A 21,319-nucleotide genomic window follows, 5' to 3' on the forward strand; every position below is an offset into this window, starting at 1 on the left:
AGACCAATGGCGGCGAACTTTACACCACTCCAGCCAAAGTACAGTATAGCGCATGGTGATCTTATGCTTGTGTACGGCTGCTCGGCCATGGAAACCCATTTCATGAAGCTCCTGACAAACAGTTCTTGTGCTGACGTTGCTTCCAGAGGCCGTTTGGAACTCGGTAGTGAGTGTTGCAAACGAGGACACAGATTTGTTCGAGCTACGCACTTCAGAGATCCCGTTCCGTGAGCTTGTGTGGCCTACCACTTCACGGCTGCATCGTTGTTGCTCCAAGATGTATCCACTCCACAATAACAGCACTTATTACAGTTATTCGGGGTCAGCTTTAACAGGGCAGAAATTTGACAAACTGACTTGTGCCACATTGAAAATCAAGCTCTTCAGTAAGGGCCATTCTACTGCCAATGTTTTCCTATGGAGATTGCATGGCTGTGTGCTTGATTTTAAACTCCTGTCAGCAACGGGTGTTGCATACTTTTCAATATATAGAAAAGTATCTGAACTTGGATTAAGCATGGTCGAATATACGACCGGGGGGTGGGCCCCATTGATAATCAGATATCATAGGAAAAACAGATATTTTCTCTCTCCACCCCACAACAAAAATTGAATAGCATGAAATGAGCTGTAAAAGTTGCAAAATGTTCTCTCCACCTCATGGAAAAATGTGTAGAATTGCAGGAAATTAACTTTAAAAACGTTCAAATATTTGTTGTCGTTGTTGTCCTCACTGTCAAGAGGGGAGCCGCTAAAATGTTTTGCTCTAAGATGAGTTGAGATGTTTTGTGGCCCCTCCCACGGCCATCAAAGTTGCCCATCCCTGTTCTAGAGGAAATGAGAAAGAAGGTGGGAACCAAATGTAAAAAATAAAAAAAATATTTAAAAAAAAAAGATAAGACATTAGGTAAAGAGAGTGAATGTTTTTGTTTTTGATTCACTTCTGAATCTGAACACAACGGGAAAATGTTCACTCGGCCTAAAATCTGGTGAAAAGACATGAGCACTAACAAAAAGGATGGTTGATGGAGCCTAAGTCTAGAGCCTAATGCAAGGAAAACGTGCCGCACGCCAAGTAAAACCAATCTGTCCATGGTTACATAACTCTGATCGGCAGTTTCATCTCAAACGGCCTCAGATCAAGCAGAAGACACCCCAAATAGAACAAAGGGAGCAGGCACGGAGAGACAGAGTTCTAGGCACAGCGACTGAGTCGAGGTGGAATACAATAAGAATTCCTTCAACAACCAATCCAAAACCTGCAACATGTTAGGTTCCAGTAGGAAAACACAACTGTTAATCTGGCCTACTACTCCAGCACCATCTCACTTAGACTGGCACATAGCATTACATAACTATAGAGCATTGCTAATTGGCTAAATGAAAAAATGTAATTAAATAATGATGGCTTTGCTGAGGGATACCTAGGTGAAACATGACCTTTGCTGAGGGATGCCGAGGTGAAACATGACCTTTGCTGAGGGATGCCTCGGTGAAACATGACCTTTGCTGAGGGATGCCTAGGTGAAACATGACCTTTGCTGAGGGATGCCTAGGTGAAACATGACCTTTGCTGAGGGATGCCTCGGTGAAACATGACCTTTGCTGAGGGATGCCTCGGTGAAACATGACCTTTGCTGAGGGATGCCTAGGTGAAACATGACCTTTGCTGAGGGATGCCTAGGTGAAACATGACCTTTGCTGAGGGATGCCTCGGTGAAATATGACCTTTGCTGAGGGATACCTAGGTGAAATATGACCTTTGCTGAGGGATGCCTAGGTGAAATATGACCTTTGCTGAGGGATGCCTCGGTGAAACATGACCTTTGCTGAGGGATACCTCGGTGAAACATGACCTTTGCTGAGGGATGCCTAGGTGAAACATGACCTTTGCTGAGGGATACCTCGGTGAAACATGACCTTTGCTGAGGGATGCCTAGGTGAAATATGACCTTTGCTGAGGGATGCCTCGGTGAAATATGACCTTTGCTGAGGGATACCTCGGTGAAATATGACAACACCTCTCCTGCTGTCTGTGGAACCTGTATGCCAGTCAGGCTGTCAAGGCAAAAAAACACTTCAGCAGTCGTAAGTGGGTGATGAAGTGATGTCAATTGCAAACTGAAGTCTTATCAGACAGACCCCGCCCGGCCTTGGAAGTCCTACCGTGATGTGGAAAGGGACAAGGAGAACACAGAATAGCCTGTGTCAGGGGTCTCCAACCCTGTTCCTGTAGAACTGCCCTCCTGTAGGTTTTAACTCCAACCCCAGTTGTAACTAACCTGGTTCAGCTTATCAACCAGCTAATTATTAGAATCGGGTGTTCTAGATTGGGGTTGGAGTGAAAACCTACAGGACAGTAGCTCTCCAGGAACAGGGTTGGAGTTGACCTACAGGACAGTAGCTCTCCAGGAACAGGGTTGGAGAGTCCTGGCCTATGTCATCTGCAAACCATAAAGGAGGTGAAAAATATGTTCACTCAGTCTGATCAATACCTTGGCTAGAATACGTTCACTCCATTTGATCAATACCAAGGCTAGAATACGTTCACTCCATCTGATCAATACCTAGGCTAGAATTCGTTCACTCCATCTGATCAATACCTTGGCTAGAATACTCCATCTGATCAATCACTCCATCTGATCAATACCTTGGCTAGAATACGTTCACTCCATCTGATCAATACCTTGGCTAGAATACGTTCACTCCATCTGATCAATACCTTGGCTAGAATCCACGTTGGCACTCCATCTGATCAATACCTTGGCTAGAATACGTTCACTCCATCTGATCAATACCTTGGCTAGAATACGTTCACTCCATCTGATCAATACCTTGGCTAGAATACGTTCACTCCATCTGATCAATACCTTGGCTAGAATACGTTCACTCCATCTGATCAATACCTTGGCTAGAATACGTTCACTCCATCTGATCAATACCTTGGCTAGAATACGTTCACTCCATCTGATCAATACCTTGGCTAGAATACGTTCACTCCATCTGATCATCTGATCAATACCTTGGCTAGAATACGTTCACTCCATCTGATCAATACCTTGGCTAGAATACGTTCACTCCATCTGATCAATACCTTGGCTAGAATACGTTCACCTTGTCTGATCAATAGATGGTAATAGGGCTGCAGGATATGGGCAAAAACTCTAATCTGATCAATACCTTGGCTTTTTTTTTATCCATCTGATCAATACCTTGGCTAGATTTCAATCTGATCTACCTTGGCTAGATCAAAATCAATACCTTGGCTTCAATACCTTGGCTAGAATCGTTCAGTCCATGGATTCCCTTGAGACAACCAATATCTAAAAACAAATGCACATCTGATAAGTTGCTTTGGCTAAAAGCGTTCTCCTCAATGGCATATAAATTATATGATGGCTGATACGTTCACTCCATCTGATCAATACCTTGGCTAGAATACGTTCACTCAGTCATGCCAACGAAATAAAAAGCCTCCATCTGATCAATACCTTGGCTGAATAGGGTCACTCCATCTGATCAAACCTTGGCTCAGAATGTTCACTCCATCTGATCAATAACATTTGAATTCATGTTATCTGATTCAGACAATCTGATCAATACCTTTTAGAATATGTTCACTCCATCTGATCAATACCTTGTTGCACAAACAACATTGCTGAATACCACTCCATCTGATCAATACCTTTGCTAGAATACCAGATCTGATCAATACCTTCCTAGCTCCATAATATTTTGCAAGTTTTGTCCATCTATCAATAGCCAGTTAGCTAGTTCAGATCTGATCAATACCTTGGCTAGAATACGTTTTCTGATCAATACCTTGGCTGGATACCCTCACTCAGGAAATACCTTGTTCACTCCATCTGATCAATACCTTGGCTAGTTTTGCTCCAGAGATAAATTTACACAAACCAATAGTATAATCAGAAAATACCTTGATTTATACGAAGAAGCAAAGTTGAAAACAGCTTTGTTTTTGATTTTTGAATGCATGCAATGGCTAACAGAAGCCATGAAGACTCAAATTGAGAGACAACAACAGTCAAGCCAACTGATCAATACCTTGGCTGAATAGGGACACCTTGTTTGATCAATAGATGGAATAGGGCTGAGGATAACAGCAAAAACAGAATAAAAATCTAAATATAATTTATTGCTTTCTAGATCAAAACGCTTGGGTTGCCAGGATCGTGAGTTGGATTCCCGAGACAACCAATATGTAAAAACAAATGCACATAAGTTGCTTTGGATAAAAGCGTCTGCTAAATGGCATATATATAATTATTTGATTGGTGTTGTTTGGCATGGCAACGAATAAAAAGCCAGGTGTGTAAGAGTTGTTGTGACAGGGTACTAGGAACCAAAGTGTTGGTCAGTGTTTCCCAGGGGACCCTAATTACATTTGAATTCATGTTACATTCAGACAAAGGTTTTAGAATATGCTTCCACTCTGATTCAGAACGTTGTTGCACAAACAACATGCTGACACCACTAGAGCCAACATTTGCTAGCCAGATTTCCCTTCCTAGCTCCATAATATTTGCAAGTTTTGTGCATTTATTTAGCCAGTTAGCTAGTTAGAGATAAGCATGAGATTTTTTTTAAGCACTTGTGGATCTTGCTAAGACTAACTAGCGTTTTGCAGAGATAAATTTACACAAACCAATAGTATAATACAGAAAACGTTGATTTATACGAAGAAGCAAAGTTGAAAACAGCTTTGTTTTTGTTTTTTGACTGCATGCAATGGCTAACAGAAGCATGAAGACTCAAATTGAGAGACAACAACAGTCAAGCCAACTGTGCCTGCTTGAGTGACAAGGGACAGGGTTTGGTGTGAGGGAAAGCAGTGAGGAGAACAGAACAAAAACAGAATAAAAACAGAATAAACTATAAAAACGGACTGTGTAGCGTTCCCCTCAAAAAAATCAGAGCATCGTGCAATACGGATATTGCAGGTCAATTTCACAATTTCGATAAAAATGTGATTAATTGTGCAGCCCTTGATGGTAATAGTGTATCTAAGTCAGAGAAAGGGGGATACCTAGTCAGTTGTAAAACAACGCATTCACCTGAAATGTGTCTTCCGCATTTAACCCAAACCCTCTGAATAAGAGAGGTGCATTAGCCAACGGTGACAGCTAGTCTTGCTGGGGTACGAGACATTACAGACAAAAATATTTTCCAATTCATATACATTTAAAAACATTAACATATAAATTAGACTTATATATACACAGTATATATATAAAGAAATCACAACTAAACACAGATCCTGATAAAAAAATAAAGAAGAATAATGTGTGTGTGTGTGTGTGTGTATGCGCAGCTACATATACATATCAGTACATACTAGGGTTGAGCTGTATTCATATCATCATACAATCCTTCTCTCATCCTTGGATTTACCTTATTACTGGGTTAGTACACAAGGGTGCGCCACAAAAAAAGCAAAGAAAGCCTATTGGGCATCTATTACCAGAGTTATAACAAAATGAGCACAAGTAATAGCGAGGCTACAAGCCAAATATGATAATGAGCACAAATGAAAATAAACTAATTGCAAAGACAGGCAATCCCGATCATAAAGTGAAACATGTATAGGTAGGAGCTCCCGAATGTCATTTTTGTTGTTTTTGGACATGTAATGTGAACGAGAGACATTGTGCAACTGAAAAAAAGTTGGTGCGTGCTTGTCTGAAGGAAGAACAGTACTGGCTCTGGAGTACCATGTGTACACGCTGTGTCTATGTGGAGTCTGGAGTCGCTAGGGCAACGGATCGACCTGCTCTGCTTGGCGAAGAGGGGGGGGAGGAGCAGACTTGTCAAGAACAGAAAGGAGAAAAAAATGCAAGGAAATCAAGCAGTGGCAGCTGTACAGATATTTCATCCAAAGGGCTTTGATTTCTCAAACACAACAGGAAGCTGACAATATGATGCCCCGTCACCTTATTAATTCAGACAGCTTGCTTAGATAACTAGTAAGTTAAAAACTTAGTAGAAGTGCTGCAGAGATGGTTGTCCTTCTGGATGGTTCTCCCATCTCCACAGAGGAACTCTGGAGCGCTGTCAGAGTGACCATCAGCTTCTTGGTCACCTCCCTGACCAAGGCCCTTCTCCCCTGATTGCCCAGGCGGCCAGCTCTAGGAAGAGTCTTGGTGGTTCCAAACTTCTTCCATTTAACAAATGATGGAGGCCACTGTGTTCTTGGGGACTTTTAATGCTGCAGACATTTTTTGGTACACTTACCCAGATCTGTGCCTCGACACAATCCTGTCTCAGAACAATATGGACAATTCCTTAATCCTCATGGCTTTGTTTTTGCTCTGACATGCACGGTCAACTCTGGCACCTTATATAGACTGGTGTGTGCCTTTCCAAATCATGTCCAATCAATTAAATTTACCACAGGTGGACTCCAATCAAGCTGTAGAAACATCTCAAGGATGATCAATGGAAACAAGATGAACCTGAGCTCAATTTCGAGTCCCATAGCAAAGGGTAAATAATGTATTTCTGTTTTTAATACATTTTCAAAAAAATTCTAAAAACCTGCTTTCATTTTGTCATTATGGGGTATTGTGTGTGGATTGATGAGGGGAGAAAAAATGTAATCAATTTTAGAATAAGGCTGTAAAGTAACAAAATGTGGAAAAAGGGAAGAGGTCTGAATACTTTCCGAATGCACTGTAACTACAAAAATTGTGGATAACTATTGCTAACCCCCCCGATACAACGTCAACAACCAATCAAAAACGTGTTCTATTGAAGCGCTCCAGGTTATAGTTGCGTGAGGAATAGCCACTCGAAGGGGAGAGGAGAAGCAGAACGCACAGTGAGCTTTCCTTCGTAACTGGTAATACTTGAGAGACAGATGATCCATGACTGACAGAGTCAGAAGGAGCCTACTAGCAAACCACTTGAGCAATGGGGCAAGCAATGACATGATGTAAAAATGTAAAAGACGCACAGGCTGACGGGCCGCTCTTAGGTGGTAGGTAACAACACATCTGCCACACTGATCCTCAACACTGGGGCCCCTCAGGGGTGCGTGCTCAGTCCCCTCCTGTACTCCTTGTTCACCCACGACTGCATGAACAGGCACGACTCCAACACCATCATTAAGTTTGCCGACAACACAACAGTGGTAGGCCTGATCACCGACGATGACATAGCCTATAAGGAGGAGGTCAGAGACCTGGCCGTGTGATGCCAGGACAACAACCTCTCCCTGAACGTGATCAAGACAAAGGAGATGATTGTGGACTACAGGAAAAGGAGGAAAGAGCACGTCCCCCATTCTCATTGATGGGGATGTAATGGAGCAGGTTGAGAGCTTCAAGATCCTTGGTGTCCACATCACCAACAAACTAGAATGGTCCAAACACACCAATACAGTCATAAAGAGGGCATGACAAAGCCTATTCCCCCTCGGGAGACTGAAAAGATTTGGCATGGGTCCTCAGATCCTCAAAAAGTTATACAGCTGCACCATTGAGAGCATCCTGACTGGTTGCATCACTGCCTGGTATGGCAACTGCTCGGCATCTGACCGTAAGGCGCTACAGAGGGTAGTGCTTACTGCCCAGTACATCACTGGGGCCAAGCTTCCTGCCATCCAGGACCTCTATACCAGGCAGTGTCAGATGAAGGCCCTAAAAATTGTCCCTGCACATTGACTCTGTATTGGTACACCCTGTATATAGTCTCCACATTGACTCTGTACCGGTACCCCCTGTATATAGCCTCCACATTGACTCTGTACTGGTACCCCCTGTATATAGCCTCGCTACTGTTATTTTCCTGCTGCTCTTTAATTATTTATTTTATTTTCTTACTTTTGTTGGTTAAGGGCTTGTAAGTAAGCATTTCACTGTAAGGTCTACTACACCTGTTGTATTCAGCATTTCACTGTAAGGTCTACTACACCTGTTGTATTCAGCATTTCACTGTAAGGTCTACTACACCTGTTGTATTCGAGGCATGTGACAAATAAAATATTATTTAATAAGCAGCGTTTGTTGTCGAATTGCTACATTTAAATATGAGTTTCTATCTTATTTTTCATTACATGTACATTGAAGTATTATTTGTAGTTGTCACTATAACAAAACACTTGAATGGTCTGTTTCCTCACATTATTAATAGACCTACAGCGTGCAGTAGGATAGTTGATCAATTGATTGACAGGAGCACAGTAGAACGATAAACTGTCCTCTAGTGTGAATGCTCGCCAACGTTTTATAGTTATGTGTAGTTTAATCGGTATAGTTATCGTTACAGTTATCGTTCTTGGTGTGGACGGCCCTTTACTGTGTCAGTGACCACTTGAATGATGGGGACAAATCCTTTTCTGTCCTTTTTTGCCGAGGTGAGCAACAGGTAGGCTGTGGCATCACTCTCCTCCACCGCATCCTACTAGTGCTAAATATGCCCCAATACACCCAACAACAACGAAGTCCTCCACTTTTTTTTTTTGCGGAGATTAAGATGCTGGTTACAGTAGGCTAAATGGAGAGAGACAGGGTAGGCTCATAGGTAAGTGTCAGTCAGAGGTGGGAGAGGTGCTATTATAGAGAGAGAGAGAGAGAGAGAGAGAGAGAGAGAGAGAGAGAGAGAGAGAGAGAGAAAGAGAGAGAGAGAGAGAGAGAGAGAGAGAGAGAGAGAGACAGAGAGAGAGACAGACTTCTACTGTACTACATACACAACACTAGCTATGCCAGATTGATAGCGGCTGCTTACTTTGTAATGTTCAACAACAAAAAATGCAACCTTCTTTACAGTCAATAACTGAACTGAAAACCTGTTTCACAGCCTGAGTGTTGACATCCTAAACATGCACCAGAAAAGGAGGTGCAAACGTGTCACCAGTGTCTTGTATTGCCACAAAGTGTGTACATTTGTTTTGTCTGCTAGCTATCTGATAACCACCCACAGTTCTGACACCCTAGCTATGGGTCAGTATCAGGGTGGAATCTTTGAGCTGGGAGGTAGGGGGCTCAATTTACTGCCACCAATGTCAGCTAACATTTTTTTAGATTGGTAAATTTGTTTAGCAGCCAGTTGTAGTAATCAAGGTCTAATTATGGACCCGGGTCTCCATGGGTCGAAATACGGACTCGGGTCTCCAAGGTCGAATTACGGACCCGGATCCCCCACGGATTGATAGTAAAATCTCACTCAGATATCATTTAAAAAAACGGCAAACATTTCTTTCCACCCAATGGCAAAATTGCAGGAAATGTAAAACTGCTAATTTTATTTTCTCCGCCCCATGGGAAAATGAGTAGAATTACATTAAATTAGTTATTAAATTGCTAAATCCACCCCTGTCAAAATGTGTAGAACTGCAGAAACTTGCTTTAAAACTGCAACATCTTCTCTACTGCCTATAGCAAAATATGTAGAATTGCTGGAAATTAACAAAAAAGGGGCTCCCCTAAAGTGTTCCGCTCTCAAGGTGGTAGGGGAGGGGTACAAAGGCCCCCCCCAAAAGGCTAGGGCCGGTTCTGACTGCATGTGTGTAGGTATGCAGATCAGCAAGCCACTGCGGCCTATCATCAAAGTTGCCCATCCCTGAGTAACACGAACGAAGCAGACAACTCAAGCTTCCTCGCGTGCTTGTAGCTAACTGGCTACAAACCCACTGCACACTAAGCTTGGCAGTAACGTTAGCAAGCTAACAGCAGCAGCATCATCATCATTATCATTTGTGCAAAACACGATAGCCGGCAGAAGATAGTTAGTAAATTCGCTAGAAAATTGGGTATAGTACCCATCTACTGGGTTGTTTGGCTAAACCCCTAAAACAACTCGCGCGCTAACTAGCTAACTACCTGCATATATTTTGGTTACTTTAGCTAGGTAGCCATCTAGATGGAGCTTGTCGAAATAGCCAAAAGATGTAAACGAGCAAGCGTAAACACTTATCTAACTACTGTAGTTCTATAATTCCTAATAAACAGAGGCTAAACTAGCTAGCTAATGTTAATCTTACTCTAGCTAGCTAACGTTAGCAAGGCCCTGGCTTGCGCTAGCAACTATTTGGTATTTGTGCCTTACAAACCTGCTAACCTACCGTTATGCATGCCTTATCCGAGGAAGAGAAAGTTCCGAGATACACTGTACCATCTGTGCATACGTCCAGTTACAGTGTCTCATTTCAATAACGCTAAAATAAAAACTTTAACTCTTAGAAAATCAACAATAAACTCCATGACAATGTATTTCCTCTGTTGACAGTGTTGATGCAGTTCCTACACACCGGAAGTGGAGTGTCAAAGCAAGGTGGGAGGGACCCATCCCCAAACACAACACCCCCAGACAAAACTTGACTGACGTTTGGCTAAACCAATAATATTTAAGGAAATAATTAAAGCGCTCACCTATAGCCAATTAATAAATTGCAATGAACAGTCACAGAGAATTGAACAACTTTGTATTTTCTTCACAATTAGGTTTGAAATTCATAGTGTAGATTGCAGAAAATTGTCTTTAATATTTATATAGTGTGTGTGTGTGATATACTAGTGCGCAAACGTATCACCACACACATTTGTTCAGAGACAGTATGTATGATTAGAGAAATAGGCATATGTGTGAATGCAAGCTTGTCTGTCCATAACATTAAACATTACGTGCTTGTGAGAGTGTTTTGCATGTGTGTAGATAGGCTAACCATCTTTGTTGTGAGTGTTCATGCATTTGTGTTTATGTTTATGCATGTGTGCAATGGTGTCTGTGTTTGTGCCTGCATTGCATACAATACATCATTTGCATAGGGTGTTCAATCCATAACAACAAGGAATAACTTATATATTGCATATGACACAAAAAAAAAATGTAATGTGGTAACTAACCATCCACTCACAGCCCTCTGACTGGGGCTCCGTTTACTCTGTAGGCTACCTGGGAACTCGTACAGGCTCTGTGGATATAGAGTGGGTTTTGACAGGAGCATATTTCAGTGATGAATGCTGCATCCATAACAGGAGCTCCTCTCTCCCTCAACTCCTGGGAGTGGTACGCTGCTACTTCAAGGTCAAGTGAAAAGACAGTGTCATCGTATAGCTCAAGGGAGGAAAGTCAGAAAAACATTCCACCCCGCACCTCTGCAACAGTTTCAGAGGGATTGCGAGAGTATCAACAAAGAGTGTCTGTCCTTACTTGGGAATAGGCCTCTCGCTTGAAACCGTGGCAACATTAAAGTGGAAATATTTACAAAATGTTAAAATGATTTAATGTTGGAATGTTGAATCAGGCACAGGGCTAAAAGCTCTCAGTTGTATTTTTTCCCTGCTGTGTTATGACACGATAGACATACTGTATAGAAAGAAAATATGATTTTAATACTGTATTAGCCAGACTTAGTCAAACGTACTGGATAATTACAGTACCTTTCCCATTGTAAAGGATATGGTCATAATGAACATGGTCCTGAAATCTGGATTTACAACCAAATTGTATGGAAGCGAAATATAATTAAGCAATAAGGCACAATATACCACAACAAATAGCTGTTCATATGCACAAATCAAATATAATTAATTATATTTCAGTCGTTGGGATATGGCATAACAAAATATAATTAATTGTATTTCAGTCGTTAGGATATGGCATAAAAACATATTATTCATTATGTTTCAGTCGTTGGGATATGGCATAACAACATATTATTCATTATGTTTCAGTCGTTGGGATATGGCGTAACAACATATTATTCATTATGTTTCAGTCGTTGGGATATGGCATAAAAACATATTATTCATTATGTTTCAGTCGTTGGGATATGGCGTAACAACATATTATTCATTATGTTTCAGTCGTTGGGATATGGCATAACAACATATTATTCATTATGTTTCAGTCGTTGGGATATGGCATAAAAACATATTATTCATTATGTTTCAGTCGTTGGGATATGGCATAAAAACATATTATTCATATTATTTGGGATATGGCATTATTATTCATTATGTTTCAGTCGTTGGGATATGGCATAACAACATATTATTCATTATGTTTCAGTCGTTGGGATATGGCATAACAACATATTATTCATTATGTTTCAGTCGTTGGGATATGGCATAAAAACATATTATTCATTATGTTTCAGTCGTTGGGATATGGCATAACAACATATTATTCATTATGTTTCAGTCGTTGGGATATGGCATAACAACATATTATTCATTATGTTTCAGTCGTTGGGATATGGCATAAAAACATATTATTCATTATGTTTCAGTCGTTGGGATATGGCGTAAAAACATATTATTCATTATGTTTCAGTCGTTGGGATATGGCGTAAAAACATATTATTCATTATGTTTCAGTCGTTGGGATATGGCATAATTCATTACATATTATTCATTATGTTTCAGTCGTTGGGATATGGCGTAAAAACATATTATTCATTATGTTTCAGTCGTTGGGATATGGCGTAACAACATATTATTCATTATGTTTCAGTCGTTGGGATATGGCGTAAAAACATATTATTCATTATGTTTCAGTCGTTGGGATATGGCGTAACAACATATTATTCATTATGTTTCAGTCGTTGGGATATGGCATAACAACATATTATTCATTATGTTTCAGTCGTTGGGATATGGCATAACAACATATTATTCATTATGTTTCAGTCGTTGGGATATGGCATAACAACATATTATTCATTATGTTTCAGTTTGGGATATGTAACAACATATTATTCATTATGTTTCAGTCGTTGGGATATGGCATAACAACATATTATTCATTATGTTTCAGTCGTTGGGATATGGCGTAACAACATATTATTCATTATGTTTCAGTCGTTGGGATATGGCGTAACAACATATTATTCATTATGTTTCAGTCGTTGGGATATGGCATAACAAAATATAATTAATTATGTTTCAGTCGTTGGGATATAACAACATATTATTCATTATGTTTCAGTTTGGGATATGGCATAACAACATATTATTCATTATGTTTCAGTCGTTGGGATATGGCATAACAACATATTATTCATTATGTTTCAGTCGTTGGGATATGGCATAACAACATATTATTCATTATGTTTCAGTCGTTGGGATATGGCATAACAACATATTATTCATTATGTTTCAGTCGTTGGGATATGGCATAAAAACATATTATTCATTATGTTTCAGTCGTTGGGATATGGCATAACAACATATTATTCATTATGTTTCAGTCGTTGGGATATGGCGTAACAACATATTATTCATTATGTTTCAGTCATTGGGATATGGCGTAACAACATATTATTAAATTATGCTGTTCTGCTCCTGAACAACGCACTGTTCCTAGGCTGTCGTTATAAATGAGAAATTGTTCTTAACTGACTTGCCGAGTTCAATGTAAAAGTATATTTTAAAAATCCCTCCAATAGAGTTCCAGACACTTGTAGAATCTATGCCAAGGCGCATTGAAGCTGTTCTGGTGGCTCAACACCCTATTTTTATTTAAATTTTACTAGGCAAGTCATTTAAGAACAAATTGATACATTGTGTTTGGTTTGCAGTACAATCAACAAAGCACCACTATACTGAGAAGGATTCTTATTTTGTTAACAATTTCACACCAATGTTTTAATTGTTTGGGTCAGGATGAGATTGTAGATTTTTTAAAATTTTATTTAACCTTTTATTTGACTTGGCAAACCAGTTAAGAACAAATTCTTATTTACAATGACGGCCTAGTGGGTTAACTGCCTGTTCAGGGGCAGAACAACAGATTTGTACCTTGTCAGCTTAGGGGTTTGAACTTGCAACCTTCTGGTTACTTGCCCAATGCTCTAACCACTAGGCCACCCTGCCGCCCTCTATTAAGACATGAGGTTGTGTGTCCTTTATTCTGTCAGTTACCTGTAGCAAAAACCTCTGAGGTGGGTTGGTTATTAACTGGTTAACAACATAATTAGTCATTTTTGGTCATACCGTGGAATATTTAAGCAATAAGGCACGAGGGGGTGTGGTATATGGCCAATATACCACGGCTAAGGGCTGTTCTTAAGCATGATGTAACGTCCGAGGTGCCTTATTGCTGTTACAAACTGGTTGCCAATGTCATTAGAGTAGTAAAAATAAATGTTTTGTCATACCCGTGGTATACAGTCTGATATACCACGGCTGTCAGCCAATCAGCATTCAGGGCTCGACCCACCCAGTTTATAACGTCTGATATACCATAGCTTTCAGCCAATCAGCATCACAAGGCCGACAGATTACCAGGACGTGTACTCAGAGCGCAGACCAACTGGCAAGTGTCTTCACTGAACCTCTCCCTGTCCGAGTCAGTAATACGTACATGTTTCAAGCAGACCACCATAGTCTCTGTGCCCAAGAACACGAAGGCAACCTGCCTAAATGACTACAGACCCGTAGCACTCACGTCCGTAGCCATGAAGTGCTTTGAAAGGCGGGTAGCTCACATTAACATCATTATCCCAGAAACCCTAGACACACTCCAATTTGAATACCGCCCATACAGATCCACAGATGATGCAATCTCAATCACACTCCACACTGCCCTTTCCCACCTGGACAAAAAGGAACACCTATGTGAGAATGCTATTCATTGACTACAGCTAAGCATTCAACACCATAGTTCCCTCAATGATCATCACTAAGCTTGTGGTAGTTATATAGAGAGATTGATAGTTTATCTGCCACATTCAAGCAAACGTTGGGACTGTTCCATTTAAATCAAATCTAACTTTATTGGTCACGTGCGCCAAATACAACAGGTGTTTTCGGCGCACGTGACAAATAAAGTTATATTTGATTTCCCAACATTTGTTTGAATGTGGCAGACACAGGTGAAAGTTAAGATATTAACCATTGACACAATCTAACATTTTCTCTATATGCCCTTAACACATGCTGATACGTGACATATTTCAATCAACACATCGTCACTAATCTGCTGTTCATAAGACCGAACTAGCTTTATGGAAGTGAGTTTGAGGCCAAAAAGAAACAGTTTGGGCTTACTTATTTTCTTGGCAAAATGACTCAAAACAATTGCAATAAAAACATCCATAGTGAAATGCCGAAAGTAAAATATATATCTCATTGGTTGACTAAAAGGTGTGATTGTTCAGATTGCTCAAGGGCCTTACACACTCAAAGGGAAAACACAGGTAAAGCTGTCTACACCTTGGCTACATGCAGGCAGAACAGAAAGTGGCTAACACGACACCTCTGGGTCCAGGATCTAGCCAGCCCCCTTGTTCTTGCAAAAGTTACAATTTGTTTAACTTAAGAGGCAGAGAAAAATTCCCTGTGCACGCAACCGTCGGCAGCTGATGTCCCTCCCCGTGCCGCTCTCGCCAGGGTCAGAGGCAAACCTGCTGCTAGCTTTACACAGAAGACAATTTTAGGCGGCTGCGTTGGCTGTGTGGGTAAGCGGATTCCGGTATTTCCAGTCATGGCGAAGGCAATAAGCAAATAACAGTCTGGTTCAGTGTCTCAATTAGGCTTAACATCCAATTCAGTCTAAACTCGCATTGTATAAATCCATATTTCTGTATGTGTTTTGATTTGTTTAATTTATGCATTGTTGCACGTGGAAGCGGACTCTTCCATTGGAGATAAGTTTGTACCTCATTTGAATATCCATTTATTCAAATGGGGGATCATTGGAAGGCCAAGGTGCCCACTTTGGTCCGACTCGTCTCCAGAAGACCACATTCCTCCATTTAAGCGCTTAGGCACTGCACATGCATTGATGCCACAACTTTGGCATTTCAAGCATGGTTACATTGTGAATCTCCACTTCCTGACCGGAATGCACCATTCCAAGCTTCTTATTGAAAGCCATTGTTAATCGACGTGATGAGTACATTCTGTTATTATTTTTCCACCACAGATTTTGGCTGGGCCTTTGTGCCATCATATGGCTATTCTAAAGGCCACTCCCTGAAAGTTGTTGAAAATAAAGCTGAAAAGAAAACCATTCTTTAATCCACATAGGCCTACAATGGTATACCTTTCTTGATGTTTAGTATATCCTTCTCACATAACTATCTACAGTATTTTATTATTGCTGAACTGCCTGAACACTGTCTTTGTCTCTCAAGTTGTGCATCCAATTCTCACAGTTGCTGTCATAGCAACCAAAAGGGAGGACCACCATGCAAATATCACTCGTGGCAACGACCAATGGAAAGTTACTGACTGCCCATACAATTATCTTAAGGGTGGGCCATTGACTCTGCTATTCCATCATTGGTGGATTTGACCTTTCAGTCTACTTCCGCAGAGAGACGATTGGAGAAAAAAAAAACACTCTCTTTCATGTTTAGAACCTTGCTGCCCTAGAATAGGTCAGGTCGTATTTGGATCACGTGAGCTACAGAAGGGGGTCATTCTCCACATATAGTTTCATGCTAGCTTTTTTCGTGCACTCAACTCGATAATGTCTGTGCGCCGTAACCTTGAATGGGTTAAGTGACGACGCGTCTTTTTATGCACGATCAAATTAAGAGTGATACTTTGCGTTGTCTGAATAGGTGTCCTCTTAACATCATCATATCTCAGTGCTATGTGCTGTAGTAAGAGCCGAGGGGGAGGCTACAGGAGGGACAAGGGTTTTACATCTCAGAAAGGGGTGGAGCTTCATACGGTTCTTCTATTTTTTTTTGATGCTATAGCGTTCAGTCTATCACGTCCTCCCAATCGCTCAGCACACCACCAAAAACCGTCAACTAACCTAAGACTGACGTGATTTTGACAGGAGTAGACCTACAGGAATTTACGCATTTCTATTTGTTGCGCAATCATACCATTTCTTTGTCAAATTTTAACTTTTAAAAGTGGCCTACTCGTTCGCTATTTTTCTAGCACGTTATTACCCTTATTTTAGCATCGGGGAATCCACTGCAACTTTTGAGAAAAGCAAGTGGTGCCTTTTGACATTGTTATTTTAGCTGTAGCACATTGTGTTGGGTTGCAAGTTGCGCTTGGATTGCTGGTTCTATGGAATCTTGGAAGTTCGTATCAAGACCAGAACAACGAGGATGCCAAGAGGATACGCAGGGAGAATCGGTTGAAGACAACATTCAGACTGAAAACAGCACGGACCTTTTGCATGAATAGGCTACCTGCAAGACACACCTCTATTGCCTAGGCTACTCAGATTAATTAGTGTTAGATAATGAATATCATATTGATTTTAGACTGAAACATAATTTTCATTACATGCTGTGAATTGAAGAAAACTATCAGAGAAGATTTTTTATATAGTCGAGTACCGTTCTCGGTAACCTATAATTTACAATTTTCTGTAACAGATCGCGTTCAATTTTCAATGTGCCATCAGCCGGACAATATTGCTCCTGTATGTGATTGAAACATATACAATCTTCTCTTTTTGCCTCGCTGAAAAGCGCATATTGATTGTGTTGCGGCATCATGATGGAGGAACAAGCCCGGATAATGCAGGCGCTCAGCGGCGTGACTCTGGCTGGCCATTCGGTACAAGGAGGCATGGGACTACCGCCGCCCCACGGACACGAGGGGACCGATGGGGACGGAAGAAAACAAGATATTGGGGACATTCTTCATCAAATAATGACAATTACCGACCAAAGTCTGGATGAGGCGCAAGCAAAGTTGGTCCTTTTGAATTATTTTCATTTCGCGAATTAATAATTCTACACACAGTTGGCGAATAATTTAATTGTGGGTTATTCTGTAGACAGAGGCTACAGTTATAGGCTATAGGCCTATGGCAACTTTTTAAATTGTGATAGATTGTTCATTGGTAGCCTAATGTTCAATAAGCTTGCATAGGCATGATGTCTCATGTGCCCTATCTGGCAAATTGCGTCTTTGACCAATTAAAATATTAACATGATAACGACAAAAGCGTACAGTGATAACAATACAATTCAATTAATGTGAAGTTGGATACAATAGTGGAACTATATATACCATAAACTACATGTGCCCTTGAGGCCTATCCATTTGAGTTATTTCCCCAATTTTAAAGGCACAAAACTGATATTGTAGCTAATGTTGTTACTAACAAGCATTTTTTTTCTTTACTGACAAAGGAAACATGGATTGAACTGTCACAGAATGAAACCCGCGCTCTTCAGCGTTCTCTGCGAAATCAAAGAGAAAACAGGTGAGTTGACAAGCTGTAACTACACTATTTAGGGAACCTTGCCGACGAGCAATAGGTTTTCATTTGCAGTCCACTCTGTTCTTTGCGCTCGAAAACATCATTTTTTATCATATAATATATGCAGCTACATTTCACAAGATAATCTGTTTGTCATTTAGCAGATGAGATTGAACACCGTTTGCACCAGTTTGACCGTGTTTCAGCTATAGCACGCGGATGACCTGTGTGCGTTGGTTGGTAATGAATGTGTCTGCATTAAGGTGACGGCTAAGCAGTACTGTATAATTCACTGAAGCTAACATTATATTGGATGTAGGCCTACTATACTAAGGGGGAAATTGAAGTTGAATAACATGAGTTTATATGACGTTGGTTGCCAGCATTTTTCCACCGGAAGAAAACATCACAAAATATTGCCATGGCAGTTCAAGAGAATATGTCACACTTTATGAAGAAACTGGCACATTTCTTGTAATTATAATTTAACCGTGTGAGTAAACACTCCACTAAGGTTCATTAGATTGGAATGCATGTCTCATTATGTCAAATCTGGATCACACTGGATCACAATGTATGTGAAGTTGCTCAAGAGAATTGTGACAAGTATTTTGCATCTTCCTTGGTGATGATAGTAGTGTAGTTAAAAACAAGTATAATTCAATAGATTTTTACATGGATACTACAAGCAACAAAAGCACAAGTGTAGCCTATTGTAATATATATTTATGAATGGGTGAGAGGACTATAGATGTCAAAACAAGGTTGGTGACATCATTTTAACACAGAGTGGAAAGGTGTGCAATTGACATTTTTCTGTGATTTGAGAGGGGAGATAGTAAAAGACATATTGTCACAAACATAAAAACATTTGAAAATGAGTAACCTTCAACCACTGAGGTAATATTAAAACTAGATGACGAGGGTTCAGATTCAGAGATCACAACCCTAAAGCATCAATGATGAAGTGCCATCATCACCAAATAACACCTGTGCTTGGCCAGCTGTGTAGCCATTGTGAGACATGCAGTTCAGAGTGACTTGAGGAAACATAACATTTAATGAACTTCTCAGGAGTGGGAGAGAGTGGGAGAGAGTGGGAGAGAGTGGGAGAGAGAGAGAGAGAGAGAGAGAGAGAGAGAGAGAGAGAGATATGACTTCAAGCTATAACAAATACATAGGTAGTGTAAGGGCTGAAAGTGAGCATAGCTCCAGATAGAAATGTGGATGTACAGTTTGGCTTCATTAGACACAATAGATGGTTATGGGTTATTACTGGAATATTCATAGGTCATTTTCACAACAATCTCACATTAAGCCACAGTCTCAGCAAGTGATTGAAGTTTTTAATAAATGTTCAGTGTAATTTTTTTCAGTAGTGTAGGCCTATAGAGTTGTGATTTAAAGGTCTAATATTTCTGTTATAATTGTAAAACTGTTATACTGGTTGGATTATACCGTATGGCACTGTATTGATGATTTATAAAATATCTTACACTCTAAATGATTTTGGACCGAACCAGTCACTGTATTTAGTTTGCAGATACTGGTTTAGGAATGGCATTTTTGTTGTAAAAAAACCAATCTCTATGGCTAATTAATTATGTTTCACAAAGCTTAGCTATGACTTGCAAAGGGCTATTGTCATTGGCATTATGCCACATTTTGTTTTTACAAAGGTAAGAGCATTAGCGATGGGTTTTCCAAGTGCTGTTTTGGCAACTTGAGGTAAATGGGGAAAGCTGCACTTTAAGGCCCAATAGGAGCCTCTTGTTATTTTATAAAATACTGCAAAAAAATAAATAAAGTAAGGTTGGGAATCAAATTCCACGTTGCTGGAAAACAATCATTCACTATATTGCTTTCATTGGAGCTTTGTTTTCCCTCATATTCCCTTTTAGACGTTCCTTTGTAAATCACCTTTAGTGTCGAGCCGTGCGTTTCAGGGGGGTTTCACAAGAGCTGGGATTGTTAACAGTGATTGGTCTTTATTTTGACTGTGTTGGGGTCGGGTGCTTACGTCTCTGAGAGGGTTGCCGCCGTGCTGAATATATCTGTTGTGTGTGTGTGTGTATATATATATATATATATATCTCTCTTTTGATTGTACTATAGCTGTGTGTGTTGTTACAAAGGATAGCATGGTCGAAGAACAATGGTTATTAAATGCACCGTGTAAATCAGTGCCTCTGTATTCAGCTGGATAACATTTCTCGTGAACTAATATTTTCTGATGGACTAATATTTTCTGATGGACTAAACCCAGGAAATGAACAGAGAGTGCATTTTAATGTTTGTACATATTCATTTACGTAGGGAATTGTACATTATTCTCTGAATCTAGTTTAAGACGCTATCAATCCAAAATATTCTTAGCTGTTATGCAGAGTAAGGGTCAACCTAAAATCCTCATTGGCCAAGTTGGAAACAGAGCACCTCGTCGTTAGAAACAGAAGGCTTCAAGGCTCAAATTATACATTTGATGTGAATTGTTTTTGTCAGCAAATGTAACAAATGTTTAGGGACTGCAGCCGAGAAAGATAGAGGAGCCTTTAATTGTGTGTGTGTGTGTGTGTGTGTGTGTGTGTTTGTGTTTGTATACGGATAACTAGTATGCAATTGGAAAAAGAGCAAAAGCTTGTGAACCTCGCTATGATCTAGCAAATTAAAATGACAAGTACTTTTTTGGTCTATTTACTGTACGAAATGCTAAAATGAGAATTTATATTGGTTTCTTTATTTTGGCATTTTACACCATTTTACTACATTACTGGCCAGTGGACACTGAAAGTATGGATGAAAAGAGTACATTGAAGCGTTGCGTATAAAGCCTTGAGACATTTAGCAAATACTCTTAGTCGATGAGTCTCAGTGTCTTCTGCAGGTTGTACCCTAAAGAAGGCTCGGGGAAAGGGTTGGTTAGCTTTATGCGTTCAATTACAGGGAGTGTATATATAGTGTGAGACATTGTTTCTTTATTTCGATACAGTAATATAAAAACGAATTAAGCTAATTACGGTGCTAATTAAGTCATTAAGATCTGGGGTCGGGAGCATAAACGATCATACGACAATTAACGAAATTGACCTTGTGACCCCTGAAATCTTTTGTCCAATATTTGTGGGTTCAGATATGTCTCAGAAACACAGGGAGTGGTTTGGAGTAAACAGAT

At 40.2% G+C, this 21,319-nt stretch overlaps 1 protein-coding gene across 2 annotated transcripts in view; it reads right to left on the reverse strand.

Moving 5' to 3' along the window:
• mapkap1 (MAPK associated protein 1) overlaps positions 1-10,272 on the reverse strand; it is a 184,247-nt gene extending 173,975 nt beyond the window's left edge. For both annotated transcript variants that reach the window (XM_064943569.1, XM_064943568.1), the window contains exon 1: positions 10,082-10,272. The gene's annotated coding sequence lies outside the window, so the exon portion shown is untranslated. The remainder of the gene's footprint in view (positions 1-10,081) is intronic.
• Positions 10,273-21,319: the final 11,047 nt, after the last annotated feature.

This window comes from Oncorhynchus masou, chromosome 28 (genome assembly GCF_036934945.1).
Source record: "Oncorhynchus masou masou isolate Uvic2021 chromosome 28, UVic_Omas_1.1, whole genome shotgun sequence".
Classification (NCBI taxonomy): domain Eukaryota; kingdom Metazoa; phylum Chordata; class Actinopteri; order Salmoniformes; family Salmonidae; genus Oncorhynchus; species Oncorhynchus masou.